Here is a 24,821-nt window from a genome sequence, read left to right as displayed (position 1 = left end):
CTGAAGACGTAAAACCCTTGCTAACTGAAAGATAAGACAGCCTGCTAGGCACCTCCTACTTACATTTCTGGCTGCTGATCTGGGGTCCTGGTCCAGACAAGTCTTTGGAACTCCACACCTTTCCACAGCCAGCCCTTCTGGGAAAATCAGTGCAGATTGCCAGTGTTGAGAGTTCCCTAATCCTGGGCCATGTGACATGCCACTCACTGGGTGTCAGCTAGGACACTTGGCTGAGTTCAAACAGAGCTGGCCTCTAAACAAGGATTATTCAGAGCATCTTAACAAAAGATCCACCAGGCCAACAGGACTTACAGTCAATCTTTCAGTTATTTTTGCTCTTGAGGAAACTGAGGGGTCTTTGTATGGGTCACTATTATTTTATCTCAAGCCCACAATAGGCTGGGCCCTCTTTGCTTGGGGTTTCAATAACCACAAGGCCATCTTTTTAACATATCACCTTCATGGAGGCTGCCTGTTGTCTGTTTTTCTCTTTGGTTTTCAAAGTTTATATCACCTTCATATAAACTTTCAAAACCAAAGAGGAAAAACAGACAACAGGCAGCCTTCAGCATTCGCCACCTACGCCATTTCTCCTACCCGCACTCTGGGCCTCCAGCTTCCCTATCAAGCTTACACAGAGCTGTGAAGTCCTGAAGTTCTGGATCTCTGTGGGTCCCAGTCTGTGAGACACAAGTGAACCTCATCTACACACAGCATGGGTTGGGCTTACACCTAGTGCCCAGGTGGCAAAATGTCTGGAAGGCTCCGCCTCCTTCATTAGCTCCTCCCCCTTGGGCTTTCTGGACCTTTTAACTAAGGCTGTCATCAGTTATTTACATCTCTCCACCAAATTACTTCCAGAAGACAGGATTCAATTAAAAAAAAAAAAAAGTATGGAGAGACTGTCATAACAGTAACAGCTAACATTTGTTGAGAGTTTTAGTTGTACCTATGGTATCTCTGATGTTGGGAGGGATTGAGGGCAGGAGGAGAAGGGGATGACAGAGGATGAGATGGCTGGATGGCATCACTGACTCAATGGACGTGAGTTTGAGTGAACTCTGGGAGTTGGTGATGGACAGGGAGGCCCGGAGTGCTGCGATTCATGGGGTCACAAAGAGTTGGACACGACTGAGCGACTGATCTGATCTGATCTGATCTGCTCTGATGGTATCTCAGAGACAGACTCCTTACAATAACTTTGTAAAGACAGTGTTAGTATCCCCATTTTACATAAAAGAAAATTGAAGTTTAGTGTAAAGTGGAGTACCTGCTTAAGGTCACATGACTAATTGAAGAGGAGAGTTTAATTCAAACTGACTCCTCCGTTGAGGAGTCTCACAGCATTAGACTTAAGAGATAACTCAAGGAAAATGCCTACCAGCTGAATTTTATTTACATTCAGATATAATATAGATTATACCCCATGGAGTGATATGGGAGGGAATATATGATATTAAATTTTAGCTTACTAAGCAAATTGGAAGAAAAAATTTAAGTTTTGGGGGGAATGAGCCAGGTAGAATAACAGTACTGATATTAATATAATTTTAAGGGCTCTTAAAATTTAAAAATACATACTGATAGTCTTACAGTTGAAATCATTTGGATTTGCTTGCAAATATTACAAATGGCAAGTAGGTAGGAGTGTAGATGACACAAGATTGGCCATGAGTTGATAATATTTTTTAAATTTTAATTTTTTATTGAAGTATAGTTGATTTACATTTCAAATATATAGCAAAGTGATTCAGATATATATGTATGTGTGTATGTATGTATATATACTTTTTCAGATTTTCCTTTATAGGTTACTGTAAGATATTGAATATAGTTCTCTGTGCTGTACAGTAGTAGGTCCTTGTTGTTTATCTGTTTTATATACAGTAGTCTGTATCTGCTAATCCCAAATTTCAAATTTATCCCTGCTTCTCCTTTCCCCTTTGGTAACCATAAATTTGTTTTCTATGTGAGTCTATTTCTGTTTTTTAAATAAATTCATTTGTACCATTTTTTTCATATTTTACATATAAGTGATATCATATGATATTTGTCTCTGTCTGACTTACTTCACTTAGTATAATAATCTCTAGGCCCATCCATGTTGCTACAAATGGCATTATTTCAGAGTTGATAATTTGAAGCCAATTTATGGATTTATATGGGCATTCCTTGTGGTAATCTGTGGTTTTTTGGTATATTCTGGAAAGTTTCCACAATAAAAAATTAGAACGAATGAAACAGCAAAAAACTGTGTGTTAGGATGGACATTAGCTTTGCTCTTTAGTCACTGAAATGCTACATCTATGAATATTTCAAATAATAGCAAGATAATGGAAATACAAGTAGCAACACAATTATAATCATACTTACCTCCCATGTGCCTAGAACTTTACAATTCACAAGGCCCATACCTGAGCCTACACTGGAGGTATTGATACCAGTTTACAAATGGGAAAACTGAGGCTCAGAGACCCAAGGTGATCTCCCGAAAGTCACGTGAATCTGCAGCGAGACCAGAGCCATAATGAGTTCTTTCTGTGTAAAGTAACTTTTCCTGAATGCCCTTAGGAGCAGCAATGCAGGCATTAGAAGGAGCCAGCAATTCAGAGGTGGTAAGCTCCCAGTCTGGACCTTCTCCAGCTCTAGATCTCTGGACGACCTCTTTGCTTGGCCCTCACATGTCATGCCCCAGAAGCGCAGCCTTATAGGCAGATCCAAGTTTTTTGGGCAGGGACGCCTATACAACTTGGAGACCAAATTTACAGATACAAAATTAGATAATATTGAATGAGAAAATAAGTCACAATAAATGTCTGGATCCTTGGTGATTCAGGATTCTTCTGAGATCTCTGTTACTCATGGGAGTGTTAGCATTTTTGTTCTATTCAGACCTCCAGCTAATTGTATGACACCACCCACATTGGGTAGGGCAACCTTCTTTACCCTGTCTACTGATTCCTCCAGAAACACTCTCATAGACACACCCAGAATAATGTTTAACCAAATATCTGGGCACCCTATGGCCCAGTCAAGTGGATACATAACAGTAGCCATCACACCCTCTGACTTAAAACTATCAAAGGGAAATTGTCACCATGATTGCATTGTCATGAAAATGACACACAGTGCCCCTCAAAATGCTGCTGCTGCTGCGAAGTTGCTTCAGTCGTGTCTGATTCTGTGTGACCCCATAGACAGCACCCCACCAGGCTCCCCAGTCCCTGGGATTCTCCAGGCAAGAACACTGGAGTGAGTTGCCATTTCCTTCTCCAATGCAGGAAAGTGAAAAGTGAAAGTGAAGTCGCTCAGTCGTGTCCGACTCTTAACCCCATGGACTGCAGCCTACCAGGCTTCTCCGTCCATGGGATTTTCCAGGCAAGAGTACTGGAGTGGGTTGCCACTGCCTTCTCTGCTCAAAATGCTATGGTTCCTTAATGTGATCACATCTCAATCTGAAGCACATGCAAGTCAAGTCTGTAGGCATATCTGCAGCATTTATCAGTGGCACTGGATAAGACACTTCCTGAAACCTTCCTGGAGATATTCTGAATCCTACTGTATTAATCATGTTTTTAATTTCTGTATTTTATGATTGTTTGACATCTGGGGGCTTTATTAGACCTTAAAGAAATGCTGTTTCTAGGACTAGCCAACTTCTAAAAATGTAAACACCTCAGTCTGGAAGCACACCTTTGGTAATTAGGTAATTGGGTAACAAGCCCAAACCTGAACCACTTCCTCTATCTGGATTTTACATTCCAGAAGGCAATATTCCTCACCCCTAATCATCCCAGGGCCAGACATCAAGACAATAAGTGCAGCCCCTACAGTCCAGAGTCCACTAAAATTATTCAAATTAGCCAGCACCAAACCTGGTCAGTCTGTTCCCCCTGCTTCATGAAAATCACACCATAGGTTTTGCCCATGAAAAGTGAAAGTGTTAGTCACCCAGTCGTGGCCAAGTCTTTGCAACCCCATAGACCATAGCCCTCCAGGCTCTTCGGTCCATGGGATTCTCCAGGTAGGAACACTGGAGTGGGTAGCCATTCCCATCTGCAGGGGATCTTCCCAACCCAGGGATCAAACCCAGGTCTTGATTCTTTACCATCTGAGCCACCAGGGAAACCCAGGTTTTGCCCATGCTTTCCTCTTAATTTGCCTGCCTCCTGACCAATCTGGGTGCTTCCCCACCAGACCCAGTGTGGTGGAGCAGGCCTCCTGTTCCTACAGAACTGGGAGTCAAAGCTTCGTCTTTCATGGCAGTCATCTCCTGATGGGCTGGCCTCACCATGCCTGATTGAAAACAAATCTCAGGTACATTTTAATATACTTACACTAAAATGCATTCACTACTATTCAGTCAGATGGAAGATTTTACATGTTTAACAAATTTTGCTCTGCTCCTCCTTACAAAGCTGCTCAACTGTCAGGTGGCATTTAAAAAGCAATTTAATTACGTATTACTGTTGAATGCTATAATTATGTGAATGAGTGGGCCAAATTTTACAATTAAATAACACAGCTACAGTGTGATTTTTTAATGCAATAATTACTCCTGAAGAATACAGCATGGGGCCTTCCTTTCTTTTGTCACACTCTTTCACCTGCAGTATCGAAACAAGATATCTTCTCCACCAAGGAAAGTTCTCTCGTCTTTTTTACCCATTTAACCTTAATAAAAAGGGAAATGTCATCAATCAGAAGTGCTCAAAAAACACTGTCTAAGCTATATTTTTATTTACAGATTTGTCTCCTACACAAAAGGTATTCAGATTAAATTACATTTAGCAACACGAAATGTGCAAGCATATCTTTATGGAAAGAGTTACATGAAATTTGCATCATCACAGTTCTGCTATAGCTAAGAGTGCTTCCACAAGTATGCATTGCATACTTGCTACTCACAAGGACCTGTGACACACAGCAATTTCCCCATCCGCCCTGGTCCCATTCCCAGTCTAGTAGCTTTAGATGCTAACGGAACAGCAGAGCTTGCCAGCTGCTGATAATGCAGGCCAAGAGCAAGGTGAGCCAAATTTCAGGGGAAAGTTTTGTTTTTTTAATGTTAGAAGGTCTAATTTAAATATTGGAAAAGTAAAGGTAATGAGATGTATGCACATCTTTTTTTTCCTAGCTTGAAACTGTTAATGTTTTCCTCCACACCCAATACAGTTTTTCTGAATGAAGTTCTACTTTCATTCATCACGTGTACATCTGACATGTAAAGGTACTAAATAAATCCAGCCATCTATTAATTCACTCTATGGCCTGAACATTTGTGTCCCAAAAAAAATCCGCATGTTGAAATGTTAACTTCCAATGGTTATGGTGTTAATCAGGAGGTGGGGCCTCTGGGGTTGATTAGGTCCTGAGGGTGGAGCCTTCATGAACGGTATTAGTGCCCTTTTAAAGAAGGTCCAGAAGGCAATGGCACCCCACTCCAGTACTCTTGCCTGGAAAATCCCATGGAGGGAGGAGCCTGGTAGGCTGTAGTCCATGGGGTCGCTAGGAGTCGGACACGACTGAGCAACTTCACTTTCACTTTTCACTTTCATGCACTGGAGAAGGAAATGGCAACCCACTCCAGTGCTCTTGCCTGGAGAATCCCAGGGATGGGGGAGCCTGTTGGGCTGCCATCTATGGGATCATCCAGAGTCAGACACAACTGAAGTGACTTAGCATAGCATAGCATAGCATAGAAAGATCCCTCACCCCTTTTACTATGTGAGAACACAAAGAAACGACATCGGCCCTGACCCAATCATGCAAGTACCTTGATCTTGGACTTTCCAGGCTCTAGAACTACAAGAAATAAATTTCTGTTGTATATAAGCCAGTTAGTCTTTGGTACAGGCTTCCTAGGTGGCTCAATGGTAGAATCCACCTGCCAATGCAGGAGACACCAGTTTGATCCCTGGGTCTGAAAGATACTCTGGAGAAGGAAATGGCAACCCACTCCAGTATTCTTGCCTGGGAAATGCCATGGACAAAGGAAGCTGGCAAGCTACAGTCCATGGGGTCACAAAAGAGTCAGAGATGACTTAGCAGCTAAGCAGCAGCAGCAGTCTGTGGTTCTACAGTTCCCCTTATTCATAGTTTGGCTTTCCGTGGTTTCAGTTATCTACAGTGAATGGCAGTCCAAAAATATTAAATGGAAAATTTCAGAAATAAACAATCCACAAAGTCTAACCTGCATGCTACTCTGAGTGGAGTGATGAAATTTCATACCATCCTGCTGCATCCCACCTGGGACATGACATCCCTTCGTCCAGCTTATTCCGCCAGTTAGTCACCTAGTGGCCACCTCAGCTATCAGATAAACTGTATTGCAGTGCTTGTGTTCAAGTTACCCTTCTTCTACTTAATAAAGTTCCCAAAACACAAGAGTAGTGATTCTGACAATATGAATAAGGAAAAAAAAAAAAGCCATAAAGTGCTTCCTTTAAATGAAAAGGTGAAAGTTTTCAATAAAGGGGGAAAAAAAAAAACCTATGCTGAGACTGGTAAGTGGTATGGTAAGAACAAACCTATCGTGAAACTGTGAAGAAGAAAAAGAAATTCATGCTAGTTTGCTTTCACACCTCAAACTGTAAAAGTTACAACCCCAGAGTGATATGTGCTTAGCTGGGATGGAAAATTAAATTCATAAATAAGATATTTTGAGAGATAATATTCACACGACTTTCATTATACTACATTGTTCTAATTGTTCTATTTTATTCTTATTGTTAATCTCTTATTGTACCTAATTTATAAGTTAAACATTATCACAGATGTGTAGGTAGAGGGAAAAACAGTATATACAGGATTCGGTACTATGCATGGTTTCAGGTATTCACTGAAGAGGTCTTGGGACATATTCCCCCACCAATAAGAGGGGGCTGCTATATTTGTTATAGGGGCCCAAGCGGACTAAGGCAGTGACTGAGATCTTATCCTTCATTATGACAGGAGCTGTGCTGGATGCTGGGAATAGAATAGTGAACATGTCACATCAGGTCCTTGTGCTGACAGAACTTGCATTCTAGTGGAATGGAGAACACATTAGTCCCTCACCCTCCACTACTATAACACCTTCCTGAAACGCTCCCTCCTCCCGTTTCTTCATCTTAGCCATGGCCCAAAGTCCAGCCCGAGTCCCAGCTTCTGTAGTACCGCCAGCCAGGCTAGTCTACAAACTGTGGTACCTATCCTGCCCTTCTTAGAACTTTCTTGTGGTCATCGTTTATTTGTTGGCATTTTGATGCATCTGTTTTCCCAGAGAGTCTGAAATTGCCTGATGGTTTGAGACTCTGGTTCAATGGTTCAAGACTCTGGTTCCATCTATCTTCACAACACTTACAGAGTATCTGAGTCCTTCTTGTCATCCCTTGGGTCCAGACAGTTGGGGGAAGCAGGCAGAAAACCTCTGTACCCTACCAAGAGTGTAGCACTCTCTAGCCACCTTCTCAGGAACAGCTGCCAAAAGATGAGGCATCTGTATTTTTCACCACCTACATCATCTCTGGATCAGTGGGGAGGAAAGTTGGGGTTGGCTTCCAAACCTCTGGGTTTATATCCCAGTTCTTAGACTTAACTTGAAGAAGCAAAATGCAATGTAATCAGTAGGAGCTAAACACCTCTGGTGTTCTGAGGAGAGAAATAACCAATGACAGTTTGGTGAAACAGACATGATCTGAGCAAGAGATAAAAGACTAGCAGCATTTGGACAAGTGGAGATGCTACGCAAGGGTACACCAAGGGGATGGAACAGCCTAAGTAAGTAAAAGAGTGGGATACCACCCTCCAGGCCTCTCCCCAGCCTTCTCTGCTCTCTCCAAGCTCTGAGAGCCAAACTGTGAGATGGGTATCAGCTGGCCTCCCTGGTCCTCTGGCTTCCAGTTGGATTCAGTCAGTGGGAGGCACCAGTAGATTAGAGGATGGGAAAAGAATGAAATTAGGATATTTGTTGCCCGGACCCCTCCCAACCAAGCTTCAGCTCAGCAATACTGGATTGCTCTAGCCAAAGGCCTTGGCTCTTGTGGGGTGGCCCTCTCCTCAGCTACAGCTTTTTCTCAAGGTGCCAGTAATCACTCCCTCTGCTTGCTTCCTCATGCCCCAAATCAATACATTTGCTTCACTACTCTTGCTGGTTCCCCTTAACCCTGCCCACACCTTTGTAAACAGTTGTTTCATTAAACCCTCTTAACAGCCTTGAGCATGCCAAGTATTTCCCAAGACCATGACTAATAAGCTGGGAAGGCCAACCAGAATTGACTGACATTGAGAGGAGTAGATAATAAGGAAACACCACAGTCCAATTATAAAGGGCCATGCTAGGCAACTGAGGCTTTATACTGAAAAACAAAAAAAAAGTTTTAAGAAGTGATAGAACAGAGGAGGCAGCATTGAGAAAATGAATCTAGTGTCAGGGAGAAATTAAATTGAAGGAGAGGCAAAACCAGGTCTGGAAGTCAGGAGACTAGTGCAGAGGTCCAGGTGTAATGATAAGGGCCTAATACAGTGTTAGTATTAGAAATACAAATAAAAATTTAGATAAGACAGAGAAAAGGGAAAGAGAATGATTGAATGAGAGGTAGGAAGGGCCCCTTCAGGAAAACAAAAGCCAAAGTTGATATCTAGGCAGCTGAAGACAGAGGAATTGTTTGGGCAGAAACAGGGAAGTCTAGGCAAGGGCCTGTCTGAGCTAGTCTGGGACAGTTAAGAGATTTAGGAAACAGAATCACCTAGAATAAGCATGGCACAACTGTGGGCAAGGAGGAAGGGAGTCTAAACCAGAGTCCGCTGGGAAAAGGGAGAAAGAACACTGGGTGGGCATACGTAAGTAAAGTTTGGGGTTGGAAGCTTAATCCTAAACAATAGTCGTCTAATCTAAGGGTCACAAAGAAGCAACTTGCAGGCCCAATGCAGACCAGAGCTGTGTTTTGTTTGACTCACAAATTCTGCCTAAATTCTGAATTAGTAATGTGAGAACATTACTAACCCAACATTAAAAATTTTGAATATGCCAGGTGGCGCTACTGGTAAAGAACCCACCTGCCAATGCTGCTGCTGCTAAGTTGCTTCAGTCGTGTCCGACTCTGCGACCCCACAGACAGCACCCCACCAGGCTCCCCCGTCCTTGAGATTCTCCAGGCAAGAACACTGGAGTGGGTTGCCATTTCCTTCTCCAATGCAGGAAAGTGAAAAGTGAAAGTGAAGTCGCTCAGTCGTGTCCGACCCTCAGCGAACCCATGGACTGCAGCCTCCCAGGCTCCTCCATCCATGGGATTTTCCAGGCAAGAGTACTGGAGTGGGGTGCCATTGCCTTCTCCAACCTGCCAATGCAGGAGACATAAAAGACATAGGTTCAGTCCCTGGGTTGGGAAGATCCCCTGGAGGAGGGCATGGCAACCCACTCCAGTATTGCCTGGAGAATTCCATGGACAGAGGAGCCTGGAGGGCTACAGTCTATAGGGTTACAAAGAGTCAGACACGACTGAAAGGAGCACGCACACACCTTCAAAATTCCAGATCGTTGGCCTCTCTGACAACACTAAGCCCACATTCTCTCATGTCAGCTCTCAGCTGGAACTGCCCATCTATAGGTTGGTCACTGACAATCTACACCCCGAACGAAGTTAAAGCTCACCCAGCCCCACATAGCCAAGATTCGTATTTGTTACCGCTCAGCCCTGGCTGTGTGTGAGCTGTGGTCCTGCTAAAGGCAATGAGAGCCCTTGAAGTTCTTAAGGAAACTGAAGAAGACCCCCACGGGGGAGTTGAAAGGATGACTTACAGCAATAGATGAATTCAGCATTTTTGAGTGTTCACTATGTGCCAGGCACTGTGCTACAACGCACCGGGATGAGTAAGACCAGGGATATGAAGGTCGTTCAGCAGCTGATTCAGAAATTTAGGAACCAGCCAGGGTTTGGAATAGACATGAGAAGAGAGATAAAGGTGTGAATGCAAAACCAATATTGAAGCCATTTTTGTGACAAATTATCCACAGAGGATAAAGAAGGAAGGATGTGAAATGGGACCTTGCTCTGGGTGGCTATATGGAAGAGTGGGTGTAAGTGCAGCAAAGTGCAGCAAAGGTCCAAAGCACCAGGGGAGAGAAAGAAACCACACCCTCTGAGAACCCTGAGAACCAAAGGAGTGAAGCCCATGGAGGTATTACACAAGCAGCACCCTTCCTCTTGGCTCACCTCCCCTTGAGTAATGACATCGCCTGTGTGTTCAGGAACTGGATTACTATTTTAACAAATAAAGAAAATGGAGCAACCTTCATTTAGGCCTGCAGGGCCATGTCAGAACTCTACCTCTAGAGCTGTTGCAATGCCAAATGTTTGTTTAAACATTAAGCTGTGAGACTACTGCTCTAGGAGTGGACCAGGAGCAAATAGATCCAGGAAACAATTCCACACAGCTCCTTGATGATTCAGGGCTTAGAATCACATTGGGGTTCTTTAGTTCCCTAACTCTTTAGGAGGGAACTATAGGAATTTTCTTTAAAGAATTGCTGATTAAGAGTTACTAATGAGGAGGCAGCAATGAAACACTGGCTCCCTTTGCTGCTGAGAAGTTTCCTACAAGTTTTCCTAGCCTATATACATTTTCCCGGAGAAGGCAATGGCACCCCACTCCAGTACTCTTGCCTGGAAAATCCCATGGATGGAGGAGCCTGGTAGGCTGCAGTCCATGGGGTCGCTAAGAGTCGGACACGACTGAGCAACTTCACTTTCACTTTTCACTTTCATGCATTGGAGAAGGAAATGGCAACCCACTCCAGTGTTCTTGCCTGGAGAATCCCAGGGATGGGGGAGCCTGGTGGCTGCCGTCTATGGGGTCACACAGAGTCGGACACAACTGAAGTGACTTAGCAGCAGCATACATTTTACAGTCAGAAAGCCTTATAATAGGAAAGGACTGACGATTTCCCCAAACCATACATTAACTAAGCAGAAAACAGAAACTCTGTTCATGGGAGGGAAATCAGCTCACATTGCAGCTCCAGAAAAGGGGAAAATGTCAGTCAATCGGATTATTGCAACTGAAAAATTTCAGGTTTTGAATGAATTATATGGGGGGAAGTGTCTTGTTTCCTTGCTTGCTTTAGCCAATGGGAGCTTGACCGCTTAAGTTCTAGTGCATAAAGCATCACAATTTAGCTCCCCTTTAACCCCACCATTCACAGTTGGCCTTCAGTCAAATAAGTATACTGAAGGTTTCAACGTGTGCACAAGCCTGTGCATGTCCATCCTGAGACTGTAGAACAAGACACACAGGGGAGGGGGAGCCTAATATAGAATTAATTTGCTTCCAGTCACACAGCAAGGATCCAGCTTTGCCTTGATCTCCTGAACCCACTCAATGATCACAATAAAAGTATGCATCAGCCTCAGGAGTGTTGTGATTCCCACTCAGAGTTTCACATACAAGAAGACTCTGAGGAATGGAGTTTGATTATAAATAGGGACTGGCCAATTTGTCAGGCATACTGTTGCCTGGAATCCAGCATGTGAGGTCTTAACACAATGAGAAGAGACTCTTTAAATATAAGTTATACAAGTGTTCTTTGAATGTGATTGAAGAGATGCCAAATTCAATCCTTTAACGGTTAGGACAGAACAAGGGGGTGCCAGGTAACAGGTGTGCCAGGTTCCTCAAGCTCATGTCTTCCCTGCATCTAGATAAATGACACAGTTCCCCATTACTGCATAAGCCTTGTATGAGGACATGTCAGCAGTCAGAGACCCAAATCCACCTTCCAGGTAGTGCCAGGTAGAGCTCGTCCTTAACTATTCTGGGTCATGTTTTCTTCAACAACGGAAAAAAGGATTGAATTGCATAGGTTCAAAGGTCCCTTCCTTCTCTAAACATTGTGACCCACTAAATGAGGGGGAAAGGGAAACAGGTTCACAAGCAGATACTTAAATGGGAATACTTGTTCTACTAACTCTTTAAACAGATTGGGCTCTGAATTATTGCAGCAAAGAATGACAAGGGTTTGTTGCCAGGGCTTGAACATAATCAGAATGGGAACCATATCTCCCTTTCTGTTCCCCGAAGTCTGACGATGATTCACTGGGAGTCACTGTGCACTATCCCAGACACAAGGAAAACACCAGAAAAAAAAAATCACCGAAGGTTTTCTATGTGACAGGACAGGCTATGTTTTTCACGTAATTTCTCACAATAACCTGAGAGGTTGGTATTATTATCCCTGTTTTATAAGTAAGGAAACAGACATTGTGGAGCCATGGGCAAGTCACAACCACTTTGAGTCCATTTCCAGGTGTAAAATAAGTCACTGTGTCCAGCTGACTTTAAAGGCCCCTCCTTCTCTGTGACTCAAAACAAGCTTAGATTTGACCACCTAGACCTTGAAAGGCTCATGATTACTGTCCAAACCCAGTTGTCTAGTCCTCCACCTTGAGCACCATTCACAGGCTCACAGAAACACAAAACCACATCTACTAAACCCAGAACCTCCTTGGGATGCTCTCACATTCTGTACTGTAAGCAAGGTGATTATTTAAACCCATTATCATGGGCTGCCTTAAAGCAAACTGCCAAGGAAAAGAGAAAGTACATCGAGTGAAATCACCATAGGCCCCAGAAGTCAGAGACTGGTCCCAGGATAAAAACAGAGGTATCTCCTCTCCATTACTGTAGATAGGGCCTGAGCTTGCTGCATGAAATGAAAGCTCCCTGAGGACCAAGCTAGGGTCAAAACTTGGAAAATCATTATGATTAGAAAGGAATTACCCCATGGTCCTTAAGAATCATCACCGGCAGCATCAACCCATCACCCACCACGCAATTATAAAGCATCTGCTCTGTACATGGCTCAGCGACTAGGCTGGTGATTTGCTTAAAATGTCAAGTTCTGTTTTTTCTTAACTTTCAGGATCATGAAGGGGAAGAAGGTCTTAACAACCTCAGACAGGATCCAAGGGACAATACAGAGTATCTCTAGAAAGAGCATGAGATTCTCTTGGGTAGGTAAGGGAGAGGGGTCCTAAGAGAAACTGAAGGACCTTCTGGGATCATGACTTACAGTGCCCAGATTCATTTACTTGCTAGAGCTGCCCTTAAAAACGAAACCAAACAAGAAAAAAAGAAAAAAAGGCTAAACGACAGAAATTTATGTTCTAACAGTTCTGGAAGCTGGAAATTCAAGGTCAGGGTCCCTTGGGGCCCTATGTAAAAGGAGCAGTATAATATTTTGATATATTAACCAACTCTTTTCACTTTGATATTCCTAGTTACCCTGAGAGTCAACCCCACTCAGGCAACCAGACATGTGGCACAGAGGGTTCATCCCATGGATCTGCAGAACCAAAGGGTCAGATGCTTAAGCTTTTGTTTTCAAAGGCAAAGTCCAGATTTAATTAGTCTGCCTCATCAGGCTATCCTATAGCAAAAATTGAACCAGAAATGTCAGTGGCTCGGCAAAACAAAACTTATTTGAGCTGAGCCTTCCTCCTCCATCTTTTAGCAACATCATTTGGAACACAGAGCCTTGAAGGTCAGTGTAACCTTCAAGAAAGAGCTTGGAAGGAAGAAAGAGCTCATTATTCCATCTAACATTCCTCAGCCTGTATAGTATTCTGCTCAGGCTTTCACAACAAGATACCACAAACTGGGTTGCTCAAACAGCAGAAATTTATTTCTTACTATTCTAGAAGCTGGAAGTCCAAAACCAAGGTGTCAGCATGTATAGTTTCTCCTGAGGCCTCTCTCCTAGGCCTGGGCCTCCTTACGTCCTCGTGTGGTCTTGTCTCTACATGCACCCCTGGTGTCTTTTTCTTTTTTCATACAGACACTAGTCATAATGGATTAGGGTCCTACCCTTATGATCTCATTTAACCTTAATTCCCTTTTTAAAGGCCCTCTCTCTGAATAGTCAGATTCTAAGCTATGGGGATTAGGATTTCAACATACGAATTTTTGAGGGGATGCAATTCAGTCCATAATACCAGTATTTGCCCCTTCCGAAGTTGCGGCCATAGAGAGCCCCAGCGTGCTCTAAATTTACTGTTCTTTACAAAGTTATCTCCCCATCTTTCCACCCCAACTTAGCAATTTTACAAAGTAAATCACAGGGGTCCCTGGCTGAGTCTGATTTTCTTCTTCCTATTAACATCCACATTTATTGGATTACATAGACTTTTAAGGTTGGGCATTAAGAAGCAGCTAGCTGGCTCTAGGTCTAATCTGGCCAGCCTGTAGCAACTTCCATCTACTGCTCCTATTTATCAAATCTTTAAGGGTCATAGAGGAGTCAGGTAATAATCAATGGGGCAGGGGAAGGTGAAAAGAAAAGAGGAAAGAGAAATGTGCCACTGGGCCCAGAAATGCCTCATCATGGGTCAGTCTCCACTCCCTATAAGACAACTTCCTGTGTTACATCACATCAAATTAACGAGCCTAGACACATGTAAGATGGAGGACAAACTGTTCTGCAAAAGAGTTCTAGTTTCCTATAAACATCAAATTTCATTTTCTCTGGCAGAACACTAGTCACAAAGACCCACACAAAGACCCACATAGACCCAAGGGCCCTGACTGACATTTCAAGCATTCCAGCTCCAGATGTGTTCAGCCACTAGGAAAAAGAAACCCAAATTATTTTAAGCAGAGTCATTTCACAAACCAGCAGCTGTCCCCTGGATAAATTCTGAGTCTTTTAGTTGTAGTTACAAGCAATAATTTCCAATGTACTTATTCATTCAAAAAATATTTATTGACTAATTTTTGGAGAAGGAAATGGCTACCCATACCAGTAATCTTGCCTGGGAAATCCCATGGACAGAAGAGCCTGGAGGGCTACATTCCATAGGATGGCAAGGGTTGGACTCGACTCAGCAACTGAACCACCACCACATTCTATGTACCAGGACTGGGGACATAATGGCAATGGCTTGGAGTCCAGAGAGGGACACAAGTTCTAGCAGACAGTACTTATTTCACTCCCTTGTGCCAGGTATAGCACTGGACACCTTAAATACAGGGGAAGGTATGATTATCTCCACGGTACAATGAAGAAGTCAAGGTGAAAAGAAGTCCAAAAGACAAGCTCATGCTGCTAGTTAGTGGAAGCATCAAGATCAGAAGTCATGTGACCTGACTTCCTGGGCAGGACCTTCCACTTAACCAGGAACTTGGGTAGAAAATAAACATTTACATCTTCACTAATTTCTAACTGAAATTTAGCACTTTCTTGAATTTTATACAGTGGCTCAGATGGTAAAGAATCTACCTGCAATGCAGAAGACCTGGGTTTGATCCCTCGGTGGGGATGATCCCTTGGAGAAGGGAATAGCTACCTACTCCAGCATTCTTGCCTGAAGAATCCCATGGACAGAGGAGCCAGGCAGGCTACAGTCCATGGCATTGCAAAGAGTCTAACACAACTGAGTAACAAACACTTCTTTCTTCTCAGGCAACAAACCCCAGCAGATACATGCAGTACCTATGACTTTATCACCAATAGAAATCACAGATATTTTCTTACATTACAGGCATTACCCAAATCTTGAAATATTATTTATGTTTGTTACTATTTCAAAATTATGATAGCTATTAGATCCACTGCTAGATGATATTACTTAATGCATTATTTTTAAAAGGCATATATACTACTACATCAATTCTCTTAATATTTGGACAAGTGATTTGAAATAGGTTTCCCTTGTAACACTCTGCCTTTTATTTTACACCTTCAAAAGCACTGAACCTAAAAGTGGTCCTTAGTCTCCCCAAAACTGCCAAAGTGGTACATGGCACAAAAATGGGTCAGAACCCTACACCACAGCAATGGGCAGCCCAGGCAAATCCAGAGCTCTGCTCCCCGTGTTTTTGAGTAAGAGGCTAGGTTGGGATTTTTATTATTAAAAGAGAGAAACGAAGAGAAAGGAAAGCACCCCAATTTCACCAGAGAACCCTTTCCACCAGTTCCTGTTTAGCACAGGCCCTAAATGCTCTCTCCACGGCCCGTTCCAGCCATAGCTGAAGGATACTTCTTGAGCCCCCGCCCCTCCATCCCACAGGCTGTGTGGATAAACGCGCCCTACTGTGGGCAGACCAGCAGACGTCACCTCCTACCCCCGGGGGCTGAGAACCCCTTGCGCACTGGGACCACGCCGGAGTGACACAGTCAACAAGTGAAAGATGCCAGAAATTCCTACACACCAGGGTACCAAGAAATTCCCATACACAAGACCACGGATACATTGGTTTTCAACCTCCCCTCGCAAGGCAGCAGCTCCACGACTCCAGGACGTCGCAAGACCCGGGTTCCAGCAGGGGCTGCAAGAGCTGTGGATGCCGCGGGTGGAGAAAAAAAGTGTGAAGTGAAATGCAATGCGATGCACAGGGGCTGCGCTGTCCAGATGCGGGACAGAGCTGGGTTAACAATCGGCTTTAGGGGTGACCTCTCTCCCGCCGGGTCCCTTTTCCCTGACCAAGTGCCTCATACCGGCCGCGGGATGCCTCTTACCCAGAGGTGCGTGGAGCCTCGGGCCACAGCGTTGGCGCAGTAAAAGCTGCCGCTTCCTGCAAGGGCTCGCGGCCTCTGCTGGGGCCCCTGCGGTCCCCGGGCGGAGGCTGGAGGCGGGGAGAGCGAGCCTCCCCCCACCCCCGGAAAGTTCCGGAAAGGTCCCGCCGCTGCTCCGCCCGGCGCCACAGCCCGGGTGTAGCCTGCACTTGGCCTTGGTTCCCCGGGCGCACGGGGGACAGCCGGGGGCCCGGGTTAAGCGGGTCAGGGGCACTGCCGGCAGGGCAGACTCGCCCCTACACAGTGCCCCGTGCGGTGCAGCGGGACCCCTTGGTGCCTCAGAGGAGGGCACGGAGGCCACCTGTCGCCCACCCCCTACCCCCCCATCCCGTGTGCCTACATTGTTGCGTAACTGGGAGGGACAAAGGTGAAGGCGGGTCTGGGGATAGAGGCCTGGCGGTTTGTGTCGGGTCCTCCAGTGAGCCCTGTGCTTCTCATCTGGTCCCCAGGGCTGTCCAGAGAGACCGCTTTCCCGCGCTTCTTTAACACGTAAAAGGTAACCGAGGCTGAGAGAAGCCCCCAAACTTGCCTTGGTAAGCAAGCGCCAGAGCAGCGCTCTCAACCCCAGGATGGAGGTCACGGTGAGCAGGCTTTCAGACACTGATCTCCACGCAACGTTGGGTCCTACTTTCATGAATGGACGTTTTCAATTGGCTGCTCTTTCTAAGTAGGTGTGAAACGCAGGTGAATAGTTCTCCACTACGTCAGATCTAGAACGCCTTTTTATAACATATAGGATGTCCAGAAGTCTTACCGCAATTTTAAGCTTTAATAATTTCAGATGTGAGTTAACAAACTTTCCTTTAAAAAGTGCCTTGAAAGTTTAATTATTACTTTTACATTTCATTCTGTGAACTTTGAATAATCTCTTTTGAATTTTTTGTTTCAGTCAACTTTTTAAGGTGAAATCCTAGCAAACCAAAAATTGAGGCAATCACAGAGAAGTAGGAGCCTAATAAAGTTGAACTTCTGAGCTCCTCCCTCTGGTTTTGTCTTGTTAGGTTTATCTTTTGAGGTAACGCTGGTTTATATTATGTGTTCCACTTCTGTCTGTATACCCTACAGCACTGCTGCTGCTAAGTCGCCTCAGTCGTGTCCGACTCTGTGTGACCCCATAGACGGCAGCCCACCAGGCTCCCCTGTCCCTGGGATTCTCCAGGCAAGAATACTGGAGTGGGTTGCCATTTCCTTCTCCAATGCATGAAGGTGAAAAGTGAAAGTGAAGTAGCTCAGTCCTGTCCGACCCTGAGCGACCCCATGGACTGCAGCCTACTGGGCTCCTCCGTCCACGGGATTTTCCAGGCAAGAGTACTGGAGTGGGGTGCCATCGCCTTCTCCCTACAGCACACTTACCACCAAAAATTGTTTCCATCTAATTTTTTAATCCATCCAACACTCTGTGTCTTTCAATGTGTGAATTCAACCCATTTACATTTAGGATGATTATTGATAAATGAGGACTTAATATTGCCATTTTATCCTTTAGTTTCTGGTTGCTCTATATCTCCATTGTTCCTTTTCCTTTTGTTTCTGTCTGCTATTTTAGTTTGGTGGTTTTCTGTGATATTTTTGTCAATTTCCTCTTTTTTTTTTATTTTGATGTTTCATGTCTCTGCTCTAGATTTTTGTTTTCTGGTCACCATAAGATTTGTATAAAATGTCTCATAGGTAAAATAATCCTTCTACTGGTAGTATCTTATCTTTATTTACCTACATAGGCTTCGTCCTTTTCCTTTTTTTTTTCTATTTCTGTTGTCTCACATTATCTCTTTACGTTGTTACAAAGTTGAAGTATACACTAGTTTTGTGGGGGTTTTTTTCTGCTCTCCTCCTTAACCTTTATGCTATAATAGTGTTTAAAACCTAATCGTATTTAGAGTTGCAATTTTCTGGTTCTATGTATTCAGTTCAGTTCATTTCAGTCGCTCAGTCCTGTTCGACTCTTTGCGACCCCATGAATTGCAGCACGCCAGGCCTCCCTGTCCATCACCAACTCCCGGAGTTCACTCAAACTCATGTCCATCCAGTCGGTGATGCCATCCAGCCATCTCATTCTCTGTCATCCCCTTTTCCTCCTGCCCCCAATCCTTCCCAGCATCAGTCTTTTCCAATGAGTCAACTCTTCGCATGAGGTGGCCAAAGTACTGGAGTTTCAGCTTTAGCATCAGTCCTTCCAAAGAACACCCAGGACTGATCTTTAGAATGGACTGGTTGGATCTCCTTGTAGTCAAGGGACTCTCAAGAGTCTTCTCCAACACCGCAGTTAAAAAGCATCAATCCTTCAGCGCTCAGCTTTCTTCACAGTCCAACTCTCACAACCATACAAGACCACTGGAAAAACCATAGCCTTGACTAGACGGACCTTTGTTGGCAAAGTAATGTCTCTGCTTTTGAATATGCTATCTAGGTTCTATGTATCACCTTGCTCAAAGTTTTATGTATTTTGCCTTTCTGTTTTCTGGTAGAAGAGCTCCTTATAAGACTTCTTATAAGGAAGTGTAGTAGTGATGAACTCCCTCAGTTTTTGTTTGCCTGGGAAAGTGTTTATTTCTCCTTTATATATGAATGATAACTTTACTGTATAGAGTATTCTTGGGCAACAGTGTTTAATCTCTCAATATTATAAGAATGTCATTCCACTTCCTCCTGGCCTGCAGGGTTTCTGCTGAGAAATCTGCTGAAAGCCTAATTGGGGTTCCCTTGTATGTTACCATCCTTTTTCCCCTAGTTGCCTTTAAAATCCATTCTTTTTAAAAATAATTTTATTTATTTTTGGCTGTGCTGGGTCTTCGTTGCTGCCAGGTGCTTTCTCTAATTGCAGGCGCTACTCTCCATTGTGGTGCGTGGGTCTCTCATCGCAGCTGTTTCCTGTGGTGGAGCACCGGCTCCAGACCAGCAGGCTTTAGTAGTTGTAGTGCACAGGCTTTGTTGATCCATGTGGGATCTTCCTGGACCGGGGATCAAACCCGTGTCTCTTGCATTGGCAGGTGGATTCGTTACCAGTGAGCCACCAGGGGACCCTCTAAAATTCATTCTTTGTCACTGACTTTGACAGCCTTAATGTGTCTTGAAGAAGGTCTTTTGGCATGTGTCTTGGATGCTCTCTTAGCTTCACAGACTTGTACATCCAGTTCCTTCCCCAGGTTTGGGAAATTCTCAGGTATTATTTAAATTCTCTGCTCCCTTCTCAAGCTTTTCTTTCTGAGATAGTCATTACCCTAATGTCACACTTCCTAAGAGAGTCAGATAACTCTCACAGAATTTCCTCAAATATCTCATTTCTCTTTCCTCTTCCAGTTGTATCATTTCTAGATTTGTCCTCAAGCTCACTGATTCTTTCTTTCATACGGTCTGCTCTATTTCTGATGCTTTCTCTAATACATTCTTAATCTCATTTATTGAGTTATTCAGCTCCAGAATTTGTTTGGTTCTTTTTTGTTAAAGTTTCATTGTCTATGGTGAAATACTCCTTCTGTTCATTAATTTTATTAGTAAGCTCATTGAACTGCCAGAGTTTTCTTTTAGCTCACTGAGTTTCTTCACTGAATTGTCTACCAGTGTGACTGCAATATTCTACGACGTTAAGTTTGGTTTCTGGAGATGTCATTTTCAATTTGTGGTATGTTGTTACTGTGGTTCGTCATATGGTGCTTGATGCAAGTTCTTCTGCCAGTGCATTTGAAGTAGCCCAGTGGTCCCCAACCTTTTTGGCATTAGGGACCAGTTCCATAGGTCATTTTCCATTGGCCAGGGGTGCGGGAATGCTTTCAGGATGATTCAAGCACATTTACTGTGCACTTTCTGTGTGTGTGTGCTCAGTCGCTCAGTCATGTCCAACTCTGCAACCCCGTGGACTGTAGCCTGCTGGGCTCCACTGTCTATGTAATCTTCCAGGCAAGAATACTGGAGTGGGATGCCATTTCCTATTCCCAGGGATCTTCCTGACCCAGAGATCAAACCCGAATCTCTTGCATTGACACTCAGACTCTTTATACCACTTTGCCACCTTTTATTTCTATTATTACATTGTGATGTATAATGAAATAATTATATAGCTCACCATAATGCAGAATCAATGAACTTGTTTTCCTGCAGCTGTAAATACAGATGAAGCTTTACTCGCTTGCCCACTGCTCACATCCACTGCTCACCTCCTAAGAGGTTATGGACCAGTACTGGGGGTTGGGGATTCCTGAAGTAGCCAACACCTTTCTGCCAGATTCTAACAATTCAACTGATTAGAAATTAAAGGCCTTTCTTTCGTTTTCCTGTAGGTGGCACTACAGCATAAGTTTTTGGTTTCTTTTCCATGAACTGCTTCTGATAAATTATATTCAAGAATCAGTACTTTGCACTCTCTACCACTTCTGTCAGAGATGTGGCCCTATGCCCTCCTTATCACATCTGTTCCTCTGGGGTCAGTGTTGCTGGTGTGGCTGCCTTGTGCACCAGGATGGTAGGCTCCTCTTTTCATCCAGGATCCCCTGAATCACAGGCTCCATCACCACTGAGGGGCGGACAGTGGCAGCAGGCTGGGGATGGGCGGGTGCATCTGCCATGTGGTGTTGTCAGGTTCGCAGGGTAGACCAGGGTGCTGGAGCCATAGGCACCTCAGCAGCTGGTGGGCCAGTGTCCCATGTACAATGCCACTGCAGCCCAGCTTCTTGTGCTGCAGGCACTGCCATGGCCAAGGAAGCCCAAGTCATGTGTCTGCCTCCCCTGCCACTAGTGGGTTCTCTGGGGCTGCAGTCTCAGCTGCCATGGTTGGAAGGCCAGGATTACAGGCACCAACTCCACTGGTACCTCGGTTCTGCCTTTTCTCTGTGTTACAGTCAAACCACCTTTTTTTTCCTTTTTTTTTTTTTTTTTTTTTCATACTTAATGTTAGGGCAAGAGGGAACACCAGAAATCATGCAAGAAAATTACCTGTGTGTGGAACTATCCACACAGCACAGGACACTGGCATTCGTGGCTCCCACTCTCTAAACGCCAATAGATTCTTTCCCAGTCATCTTGACAAAAATGTCCTTGAGTGTTTCCAAAATGCCCTACCTCACCTCCTAGTCTCACCATTTGAATGACATTAGAACATTCTCTAACACCATACACAAAAATAAACTTTAAATGGAGTAAAGACCTCAATGTAAGGCCAGATAACTATAAAGCTCTTAGGAGAAAAACATAAGCAGAACACTCTTTGACATAAATTGCAGCAGTATCTTTTTGGATCCACCGTCTAATGAAAATAAAAACAAATAAGCAAATAAGACTTAATTAAACTTAGAAGCTTTTGCACAGTAAAGGAAATCATAAGCAACAACCCACAGAATGGGAGAAAATATTTGCAAATGATACAACCGACAAAGGATCAATCCCTAAAAATACAAACACCTCATGCAGCTCTCCTAAAAACACAATAAAAAAATAGGCAGAAGATCTAAATAGATGTTTCTCCAAAGAAGACATACAGATGGTCAACAGGAACATAAAAAGATGCTGCTGCTGCTGCTAAGTCACTTCAGTCATGTCCGACTCTGTGCGACCCCATAGACGGAAGCCCACCAGGCTCTGCCATCTCTGGGATTCTCCAGGCAAGAGCACTGGAGTGGGTTGCCATTTCCTTCTCCAATGCATGAAAGTGAAAAGTGAAAGAGAAGTCGCTCAGTCGTGTCCGACTCTTAGCAACCCCATGGACTATAGCCTACTGGGCTCCTCCATCCATGGGATTTTCCAGGCAAGAGTACCGGAGTGGGGTGCCATTGCCTAAACACTGCCAATTATTAGAGAAATGCAAATCAAAACTACAGTGAGGTATCACCTCACACCGGTCAGAATGGCTGTCATTAAAAAATCTAGAAACAATAAATGCTGGAGAGTGTGTGGAGAAGGGAACCCTCCGGCAGTGTTGGTAAGAATGTAAATTGGTATAACCACTATGGAGAACAGTATGGAGACTCCTTAAAAAACTAAAAACAGAACTTCCATATGATCCAGCAATCCCAATCCTGGACATATATCCAGAGAAGACCATAATTCAAAGAGATACTTGCCCCACAGTGTTCACTGTAGCACTATTTATAACAGGCAGGACACGGAAGCAACCTAAATGTCCATCAACAGAGGAACTGATAAAGAAGATGTGGTACATATATATGAAATGGAATATTACTCAGCCATAAAAAGCATGAAATAATGCCATTTGCAGCTACACTGATGGACCTAGAGATTATCATACTAAGAGAAGTCAGCGAAAGAAAAATATCATATGATATCAGTTATATGTGGAATCTAAAAAAAATGATACATATGAACTTATTTACAAAAACAGACTCACAGACTATGGAAACAAATTTATGATTACCAAAGTGGAATGAATTAAGAGTTAAATTAGGGATAAATTAGGAGTTTGGAATTGGTAAACAGACACTAATTTCCAAAAGGAAAAAGGAAAATGTCAACTCTAGGCCCTGTAAATATTAGATCTTATTATATATTGTTTTGTACTTATATAAGCAAGGTGGTGTGATAGTAAAAATACTCTGCCTTAGAGCAACAAAGACTTCTGCCAAATACACGTACATTAGAGTGCTGGAGAATGTAGGCATGGCTTGGGCAGGCTCAGACTCTCCATCCAAAGGGGTCTCTGAGGACATAAGAGAAAGACTGGATCTGGAATCAAGCCTTTCTAAGAAACTTAGCTTCAAACTTAGTTATGGAAAACATTTGCCTGAATTTCTTCATCTATATGATAGGAATAAATGTGTTCTCCTACCTCAGGGATATTCTGGAAGAATAAACATTATGTTTTTTGGGCCACAAAACCCTCAGAGTATGTGGAACTACAAAGACCAGAGGTTATCTTTGGGTTCATACACCACCACTCTCAGAGAGAATGAGTTGGTGTGCCTTGGTTAACTGTATCAGTAAAATGGGTATTTTTATGAGTACCCACCTCATAGTATCCTTATGAAAATTAAGAGTTAATATATAGAAAGTGATTGGTACCATATCTGGCATAGAATAAGTATTCAGTAAGGAAATTAACCCTGAATATTCACTGGAAGGACTGATGCTGAAGCTGAAGCTTCAGTACTTTGGCCACCTGATGCAAAGAGCCGACTCACTGCAAAAACACCTGATGCTGGTAAAGACTGAGGGCAAAAGGAGGAGGGGCAACAGAGGATGAGATGGTTGGATAGTATCATCGACTCAATGGACATGAGTTTGAGCAAACTCCAGGAGAGAGGGAAGGACAGGGAAGCCTAGTGTACTGCAGTCCATGGGGTCGCAAAGAATCAGACATGACCTAGCAACTAAACAACAGTCACCAAAATAACTATAGCTTTATAGATATTACTGTTATCCAGTGTTTGGATGGGCATTATATAAGGAGTTGAAGAGAAAGTAGTTCAACAGGCCTGCTTTAAGACAAACGAAATAGTATGAGTATTGGGCCTAGTATAAGAATACCAGACCACCTGACCTGCCTCTTGACAAACCTGTATGCAGGTCAGGAAGCAACAGTTAGAACTGGACATGGAACAACAGACTGGTTCCACATAGGAAAAGGAGTACATCAAGGCTGTATATTGTCACCCTGCTTATTTAACTTCTATGCAGAGTACATCATGAGAAACGCTGGGCTGGATGAAGCACAAGCTGGAATCAAGATTGCCGGGAGAAATATCAATAACCTCAGATATGCAGATGACACCACCCTTATGGCAGAAAGTGAAGAAGAACTAAAGAGCCTCTTGATGAAAGTGAAAGAGAGTGAAAATGTTGGCTTAAAGCTCAACATTCAGAAAACGAAGATCATAGCATCTGGCCCCATCACTTCATAGCAAATAGATGGGGAAACAGTGGAAATAGTGTCAGACTTTATTTTTCCTGGGCTCCAAAATCACTGCAGATGGTGACTGCAGCCATGGAATTCAAAGACGTTTACTCTTTGGAAGGACAGTTATGACCAACCTAGACAGCATATTAAAAAGCAGAGTCATTACTTTGCCAACAAAGGTCCATCTAGTCAAGGCTATGGTTTTTCCAGTATCATGTATGGATGTGAGATTTGGACTATAAAGAAAGCTGAGTGCTGAAGAATTGATGCTTTTGAACTGTGGTGTTGGAGACGACTCTTGAGAGTCCCTTGGACTGCAAGATCCAACCAGTCCATCCTAAAGGAGAGCAGTCCTGGGTATTCATTGGAAGGTCTGATATTGAAGCTCAAACTCCAATACTTTGGCCACCTGATGTGAAGAGCTGACTC

The 24,821-nt window shown here is 43.7% G+C and overlaps 1 protein-coding gene across 6 annotated transcripts in view; it reads right to left on the bottom strand.

The window, feature by feature from the left end:
• SQOR (sulfide quinone oxidoreductase) overlaps positions 1 to 24,169 on the bottom strand; it is a 61,494-nt gene extending 37,325 nt beyond the window's left edge. For 3 of the 6 annotated variants that reach the window (XM_086320715.1, XM_086320716.1, XM_086320714.1), the window contains exon 1: positions 64 to 16,572. The gene's annotated coding sequence lies outside the window, so the exon portion shown is untranslated. Of the gene's footprint in view, positions 1 to 63; positions 16,573 to 17,081 lie in introns of those variants that run through there. The other 3 variants (XM_086320713.1, XM_086320712.1, XM_086320717.1) reach the window with 2 other exon arrangements.
• Between the last annotated feature and the right edge of the window lie 652 nt (positions 24,170 to 24,821).

The sequence above is a fragment of the Bos grunniens genome, chromosome 10 (genome assembly GCF_055505025.1).
Source record: "Bos grunniens cultivar Pamir isolate PY7600 chromosome 10, Bosgru_T2T1.0, whole genome shotgun sequence".
In the NCBI taxonomy this organism is placed as follows: Eukaryota; Metazoa; Chordata; class Mammalia; order Artiodactyla; family Bovidae; genus Bos; species Bos grunniens.
The sequence above is the reverse complement of the archived record's forward strand: the minus strand, read 5'-3'. Positions and strand labels throughout refer to the sequence as shown.